The following is a 9,013-nucleotide window of genomic DNA, read 5'->3' on the forward strand; positions in this document are numbered from 1 at the left end:
TTTCTAAATAGTTTTGAGTAGTTTACAACTTCACTTGCTTAAATTCTGTGATTTGAGGAAGAAGAAAAGAGCTAGTCAGACTCAAATCTATCTCTAAAAGCCTTAACAGTCTGATGTTTCTATGGCATAGTCTAGAATTAAGTCTGTTGAGTAAATGTTTATCATTTGATCTAAATTTATGGTAACAGAATAGATGTTTTTGCCATGGAAAAGTTATTTAAATAGTGATGGAATTGAGTTGGTTTGATGTTTGCTAAAGTGTGATGAAGTACATACTGTAGTAAAGAACATATTATTTCAATTAAATGGATGCACAAGTCTTTGTGATCTTATTATTCTGATCATTTTCTGATAAAGGTCTAGACTGAGTTTTCCAGTTGCTAAAGCATTTTGCTGACTTGCACATGATGGCTTACAGTTGTACAATGAGGGCCGATGGCAGCTATGCTGATTAACATACTGCCTTTATAATTTTAACAAAATAAGAGGCATTGTCCCAGATCATTATCATCACCTTTAATTCTCAAATGTTAGCATTAGTGTTTTCTGAGACTACTGTAAGCTACAGCTGGACAGAATTGCCTGCTCACTCCTTTTAAAAGGTAAGTTGAATTGTGCCTCTCTGTTCCAAGGGAGAGCTCAGCTTTTGGTACAGAGCAATCCTTGGTAGGTGACTTGCCCTTTCTAAAGTGCAAAAGGCTAAGGGGAACTATAGTTTTGCAGAAGGAAAAAGGAGAAACTTAGGACTCTAAATCACGCAGTCGTTTTGGAAGTTGTGTGCAGCATATTGAATGCTACTGAATCAAGAGCAGATTCCAGCCTTTTCTTTGCTGAGTGGAAAGCCTTCCTGCAGCGGTATTCAGAGAAAAGCATTCAGTGTTGCTTAACTTCTGCTTCTTTTCAGCCATAGTAGGAATATCCTCTGGAGTTTACAGTGTTCTAGAAAGTATAAATTATGTAGCTTCTGTCAGTGCAGTATTCTAGCACAGTATTTTGTTTACCCATAGCTGCCACCTTTGAAATGCAGAGTTGCTTCATGCAGTTCTTTGTAGTTCTGTTATAAGCTGACATTTACATGTTACAAAAAATAATTAGTACTCAAACATTCATTTTAGGTCTGAGTGACAATATGTAATTCTTTCTATAAAAAGAGAGTACTACTGAGACTAAGTGAGAGCAACAACTTTTATTTTGTGGTGGTGTAGGACTGGAGAGGGTACAGTGAAGCTTGATCTGTAAGTGAAAAGAGGTCCTTCCTGAAGGTGAGTGATGTGTTTGTTGTTTTTTCTCATCCCAGGATTAATAAGAAAACAGTAGTTCTTGGAAGTCTGTTGTCTCAGGTTTTAAATCTTACTGCTATCTCCCTCACGTTTTAAAGATGACTTTTAGCTCAAAAAGGAAAGGAAAACAGAGAGGTGCTGAGCAGATAAGAGAGTGATGGATAAGCTCCTGTAGCAACAGTTTGTATGTTGGTCAATAACAAGTACACAATGCTTTGGAAAAGAATATAGGGCCAAGACTGTTTTGAAATGTGCTTTCATCGAATCTCTTTCTAACTTGCGTGAAGTATGCTCCAGAATAGTTTGCAATTGTTTCAACTTGCCATTTACCAGCTGATGCTGCCTGATACGAACTTGGTGAAGAATTTTCCATGAAGTTTCTTAACACCTGAAACGTTAAAAAATCAGTATTTTTCATAGGTGGGTACTACGGACTTTGATAAGAATGGAATTGCTGGTGCAAACAAGAGTCCGATTTGTTTACTCTGACATGGCGAACAGAGAAGTAGCTGATCCCCATTTCAGCTGCAATTCCTGAGCTGTGCCCTTGTTCACTGATATTAGGTCAAGATCCTGGAAGTCTTGTTTGTGTTTGAGGTGATTAATCTTAACTCTTGTGATGCTGGCTCTTGAAGGAAAGTTTGAGGGATTTGAGGGTGTTGGTTGATAAGAAGCTCAACATGAGCCAGCAATGTGTGCCTGTAGCCCAGAAAGCCAACTGTATCCTGGGCTACATCCAAGGAAGCGTGGCCAGCAGGTCAAGCGAGGGTGTTCTACTCCTCTGCTCCACTCTGGTGACATCCCACCCGGAGTACTGTATTCAGCTCTGGGGCCTCAAAACATAAGAAAGACATGAAGCTGTTGGAGCAAGGCCAGAGGAGGGCCCTGAAGATGATCTGAGGGCTGGAGCACCTCTGCTATGAAGACAGGCTGAAAGAGTTGGGGTTGTTCAGCCTGGAGTAGATAAGGCTCCCTGGAGACCTTCTAGCAGCCTTCCAGTGCCTGAAGGGGGCCTACAGGAAAGCTGGAGAGGGATATTTTACAAGGGCATGTAGTGATAGGACAAAGGGCAATGGCTTTAAACTGAAAGAGGGGAGATGTAGATTAGGTCTAAGGAAGATATTTTTTACTATGAGGCAAGTGGAACAGGTTGCCCAGAGGAGTTGTGGATGCCCCATCCCTGGAAGTGTTCAAGGCCAGGCTGGATGAGGCTTTGGGCAACCTGGTGTAGTGGAGGGTGTCCCTGCCTATGGCAGAGGGATTGGAACTGGATGATCTTTGAGGTCCCTTCCAACCCAAACCATTCTATGATTCTATGATTTTTGTTTCCTTTGTAGACTCTGACTTTCAGCTGTAGTGTATCGGGGGTTTTTTGGGTTTATTTTATTTTATTTTATTTTATTTTATTTTATTTTATTTTATTTTATTTTATTTTATTTTATTTTATGTATTTTTGGGTTGGTTTTTGGTTGGTTGGTTGTTTTACAAAGCAGAATTCAATTTTTTTTTGTAGGAAAGGACAATAGCTGTCTGACAGACAAAATATATTGTATGCTAATGCTAAAAATCACTAGAAATACTTCAAAAAAAACCTTCCTGCTATGTTAGTTAGAAAACTGGGTTATCCATGTGCTTCATTACTGTGGTTTGATTTATATTGCCTAATTGCAGCTAGATTTCCGGGGCTTTAGAAATGTTCGTTCCATTAGGAAAAGCAGTAGTTCTTTGTTTAAAGAAGAGGAAAATTTCTGGCAGGAGGCAAGGAAGGCTGTAAATACTGCCTGCATGGGACCTGTTTTGTGCATGTACATCTTCATAAAATTGTCACTGAAAAATAAATGCCTGTATGCACACTCAGAGGCCATTGTTGTGGGTTGCTGTCTGGAAGCAATTTGAGTTCTTGAATAAAATACAGTAATCACTGAAGCTGGGTTCCTCAGTACAAACAGTTTTGTTTGATTTTATTTTTTTAATAAGAATATGGTGGCTGCATTCATTCTTCAAGAGAAACAGGAAAATATTTGATAAATTTGACAAAGAGACTTGGCAGGGTTTCATAGATTCATAGATTTCTAGGTTGGAAAAGACCTTAGAGATCATCGAGTCCAACGATCCCTAATCCCCATTAAACCATATCCTCAAGTAGATCATCCACCCTATTCTTAAACACATCCAGGGTTGGGGACTCAACCACCTCCCTGGGCAGCCTATTTCATTTTATAATAAAACATGATTTGAAAGTTTGGATGTGTGAATCATACATCTTAGTTTCTCTTTTGTGTTCAAAGGACTTACTCGAAAAATGAAGTAGATGCCTTTGCTCAAAGGCAGTATAGGATAGGATAGCCACAAAAGTGTTGGTCAAGTCTATATTGGGGTGCATTTTCATTAAATTTTAGTGTCTTGAGTTCTGTATCTCATTTTGTGCTGCCAGACCTTATGGATAATGTCTCTGAGGTGATGGACAGTAATGTAAGACCAAGCCTTAGCTCTCCATTTTGGCATGCTGATAGCATATGAGCAGAATGCTGGGCACTAGGAGCAGGCAGTGCAGCCTGGTGGCTTGACCACGGCTGGTGAGCATCAAGGGCTGTCTCTGGTATGTGAAAGTGGTGATTTATGATATGAGGTCTTCTGTGACACTTTTATTGGGTCTGCTGTTGTTACATGTGTTTGTGTTAGGGCAGCAAATCCGTGGTGTTGTGTACAGTTTCTCTGTAGATATCCGAGATTGCAGGGAAAAAATTGTAAGGAAAGAGAAATTTTTAGATAGTCTAACTTCTATAAACTTCCCAGTTGTTTGTAGTAATTTTGATGGAGACATCTGGAAATCCTGGCTCCAAAAATGTTAAAACTCAGCAGGCAGCTATTAGTAAATGTACAGAGGGGAACATCTGCAGCAACCACAGGACAGCTTTCTGTGCCTTTCCTCGAGACCTAGCTTCTAGGACAACTTCACTTACAAGCTATCTGTTAAGACTTTGATGTAGAAAAGAAGAGAAGCAGATGTAAGATATGATCCTTCTGAGTTATTAGTGGGTATTACAAAGCAACAGAGATACAAGTGGCTTAGCAGCTGTTTCCAGTTAGCCATGACTTCTTGTGTAACTTGGTGGTAATGCTTTAATCCAGAGAGGGAAGAGTGTGGGTTACTCTTCCACTAATACAATGTAAATATTTGTGCAGAACAAAAATGATTATGCAGAGCATCATTCTATGAGACTGTAGTTCCCAAACATAGAATCACAATGATTATCTTTTTTTTAAAAAAAAAAAAAAAAAGAAAATTTGTTTTTGTAAGGTTAGGTAGTTACATCTCACATATATATGAGCTATCTGCATGATTTTTTCCAGGCCATAAATATCTTTATATTTAATTATTTCATCCACTTGCATGCTTTCTGTTTTCACCATGATTTCTCCTATCTTTAGGTAAAGCATAGCACATTTTCTCAATTTGTCTTGTTTTCCTCATCAGTTTGTCATCATTTTCCTTTGTTCTTCCAGTGCCAGCCAAACTGGAGACATTTGCTTCTTTTATCCACAGCTAAATGTTACAAATCTCAACAGTGAAGGGGAAGAACCACCAACAGAACAGGCAGGCCGAGTGACAGGGTGAGCTTCTGCAGTTGTTTCTGCCTGAGAGCACTCATGTGATGAGTTTTGCAGAAGATCAGGTCAGCCAGCAGCAGCAGAGCTTTTGTTCGGAGGAAAACGTATGTGATTACAAAGAACTGCTGACACCTTTGCTTAGAGATTAAAAAAGTTTATCACAGGTTTTCTAAAAGTTAATGCAGGATCTTTTTGAGAGAGGAGGTGTTGCAGTGGAAGTTTGTTTCTTCCTGAGGATATGTTACAGAGATGTGTTGATAGGCAGATAGGTTGAGTATCTGTGAGACAAACTGTTCAGAGCATGCACTGGCAAAACATTAACTACTTGTCTTGCTACCATTGTGGTTCAGTGGTCCATGTTTTGATTATACTGGCAGACCAAGGTCAAATACACCCCTACAGGAGTGTATGATGACTTGTATAGCTGTTTTTTAAGTATCTGCGAACTGGATCTGCATTCTTTTGCTTTATTTATCTGTTAAAACATTCTCATACTAGCTATTGAAGGAGGTGATTTAAAGTTTTGATGACCATGTCAAAATTTTTCCTATTCTCAGAACTCAGTTCTTTGCTTTAAATGTGATTTTCAACAACTTGCAAAACAGCATAAGGAAAATTTAAATTAACCTTGCATCCTTCCTGCTTACGAGAGAAGTATGACTTCAGGCATCAGCTTTTTGTATAAGGAATTATCTCTGACTTGCCAAAAGATAGTCTTAAAAGACAGAAAGTTTTCCCTTGCTCTTATGATAATACTGACAACATTCATGACTGAAGAGCCTGTAGATTGGACTTTGTAGGGGAGAGGCGAGTGACAGGAAAGGGGGACATAAATACAAATATACTTCTCTTTCTTTTTCCCAAATATTCTAATTCTATAGAAAGAAGCTATTTAGGCAGAAATTGAAAAGTATGGATTAAAATAGCAATGAGACAGAACAGGAATATCAATTCAACCCACACCTCAATTTTATTTTTTTTCAGAAAGACAGCTACTTACAAAGAAGTGAATTAACATTGAGCTACAAAGGCCACTAAAAGATTATTTTCACTTCACGTTAAAAATAATGTGTCTAATAGCTGAATTCAACTTACAATACTAGAGAAAAAAAATTATTCAAACTACGTATTTTTCATTTATCTCTTTTAACTTTGTGGGATTAGAGAGGCTATATTCTCTACATGTTCTGATGAAAGTGCAAGTGGTGTGGCAACTCCTGACTGAATTTGGTACAAATATTTTCAAATTTGTTTCAGACATTTGTCAGCACTAACTGATGGCTGCAGTCAAAGAATAATGGGTTGTTTTCAGCTTTGTGAATGGCGTTTTTCAGAATGCGGATGTTGGAAGCATTGAAATTCAACTTGCAAGGACACTTCATAGAAAAAAGAGTTCTCTCAAAAGGGTTTTTTGTGGGTTGTGTGGGTTTTTTTTTTAAGTAGTGCACTCTAATCTTTAATCCTGCAAAACAGAGATTCATTGCTATAGACACAAAATCCAGGCACATTTACATGCTTAATATGCAAGTAAGGAGAATTAAAAAAGAAGCGTATTCTTATAGGCTGTTATGTGAATGATGTTGACATCACAAAAATGAAAGCAAGGAAAGCTGTTGTACTTCTGTTAGTGCCAAAGGCCTCTCTTAAGGAAAATGAGGTGAATGGCTGAGAAAAATATCCCAAATACGCTGTTGTAAAGCTTCACTTTCACATCGGACCTTACTCTCTTTGGGCATGCTAGCCTATTATCCTGGAGCTTTTGGCATCAAATGGCAGCTTAACCCACCCCAGAGCACTTCCCGTGTTGTCATATACTGTGCACAAAGATCACCTATTGCCAATTAGGTCTACCCTGCACAAGCCCCTTTACTGCTTTCAAGATTTTTTTGCGAATTTGATTCTTCAGCCTGTGTTACATTTTGAAAGGCCCTGAAGGAATGACTTCTGTCTTTTACCTGGGTGACTGAAATAGGATTTGTTTTAAGAGAACTTCTTAACATGTAACTTAAGTAAGAGAATATTCTGTCAGTAATTGTGGGTTTTTTCCATTTCAGCCTTCTTTTTTTCAATCTCTGTGGCTAAATCAGTGCTAAAGCCTTTTATGAAATCTGCCTGGCAATATAATTGATGATTAGACCTGAGAGGTGAAGGCTAACTCAGTAGTGTATTTCACATAAACAAGCGCTCAGAGTTGTGAGTTGGAGAGGCAACTTCTCTGGCACAGAGGCAACTTATGACGTTTTAAAAGCCTAGAGAAACTGAGACAATATTAAAAAAAAAATCAAAGGCTGGAATATTTCATGCTCTGACTTGTAATTTTATTTGTTTTGAGGCTTTTGTTGTTCTCATATGCCAAGTTAGCAGCAGAAGCTGCAGCCTTTCTTTTAGCTACATTTTGAGTTAATTTGACAATCTTTTGTAATGCCTCTAAATCCAACTTCCTGAAAAGAAATGCTTGCTTTTGGACTGTCTGAACTCTTCTAGGAACAGAAACAAGTTTTTCATCTCAGTCGCATGGTGCAATAAGGGGATCAAACCCAAGTCCGCCTAAGACTTTTCTCTTACAGCTTTGAAATCTAAAAAATGGCTGAATGTTCTCCTCCCTGTGAAGTATTCTGGGAAGAAGACTGAACAGGTTAAACCCTGCCTCTGCTGAATTGAGAGTAAACTACCCATCTTTCAAGTCTACATTCAGTATTATTAGGTTAGGCTTGAAAACTGCTTTCTCAGTAATGAGAACATTCAGGTCTTCGATGAAGAATATGGCTGGTTGTCTGATGGTCCTTGGCAGTCTCAGGGAAAAAATGAACTATAAGGAATGTTCTGCTGAATTTCCATGTCCTCCTCTCTCTGACTTCCAATTTCTTTCTTGAAATACATTGTTGGCAGTTAATTTCTTAGGATTTTGAATTTTGAATCAACCTTTTGGGTATCTGGCTTAGAATATGGCAGGGCTTCCAAAATATTCAGGAAATATTTTAATGTTAGCAAAATGTTGTCATGACAAAATGTAATTAACGCTGAAAATATATGGTGGTTGAGTTGAATAGGTCATTACATGAAGTAGAACCATGTGACAAAGACATCTGAAACATGTATTTTGGCCAAACAGGCAGTGAAATCTCTACTTCAAACTCTTGGACTGAAATAGTTTTGCTGGTTCCTTCACTTCTCCATCTAATGCTTTCACTAGACTTTATTTATTTCTCAGCTCACATTAAAACAGTGGGTTTTATGTTGAAAATAATTGGGAAACTGCAGATATTTTACCAACAAAATAATGGGTAATAGCTTTTTTTCAAATAGATTTTTATTCTCTGTTTCACAGCTGAGTCCATAAATAAACTTGCACAATCTTCAATTTAATCAAGCTTAATCTTTCCTCCAGCACCCGCAGGAACTGCCAGTGATGCAAACATTTGGGAATTCTCATTATATATGCATTGTTACCTAAAACCTTTCATCTCTCAGAGAAATTCTTTCCTGTCTGTTATCTGAAAACCAAATTACTTCAGTTAATATCAGCTCTTCCTGAAGGGAAAAAGGAAAAGGTGATTTTTTTTTTTTTTAATAAAAATTTACTAATGCTCTTATTATTTGCTGGAAGCTGAGTCTTGTTGCTTTCCTTACTGTGTGCACTTACACTTCTAAATGTACTTTGTTTTTCTATGCAATATACACTTGCAACATTGGTTAAATTTTTTAATTACATATTTATTGCAGTTGAAACACTCAGATGCAGGTGTTCACATTGATTCTTTGAAACTCTGAGAGGACACATTTTGCATTTAGGATAAGTATACCCAACTCACATGACTGAGAGTAAAGGTGTTTTCAATTATGTATATAGTAAAAGCACTTGGCGCTTGACAGTCTAGAAAGAGGTGGAGGTTCTCAACAAGTATATTTTACCTTTCAAGAGCCCAGACAAGCCTCCAACAGAGCCCTCCTCTCATTAATCTCATGTCAGGATTTAGTGTCTGTTGTTCTGATTTCAAAAGTGCTCAGCCCCCGGAAAGCATCCTGCAATAGAATAAGTGTCTTGAAGATAAGAACAGACTGAAACAAAGTCAATTGCTGGAACTGGATGGCTAAACCACATGGAAGCTCATTCTTTGAGA

The sequence above is a fragment of the Tauraco erythrolophus genome, chromosome Z (assembly GCF_009769465.1).
Source record: "Tauraco erythrolophus isolate bTauEry1 chromosome Z, bTauEry1.pri, whole genome shotgun sequence".
Taxonomy (NCBI): Eukaryota; Metazoa; Chordata; class Aves; order Musophagiformes; family Musophagidae; genus Tauraco; species Tauraco erythrolophus.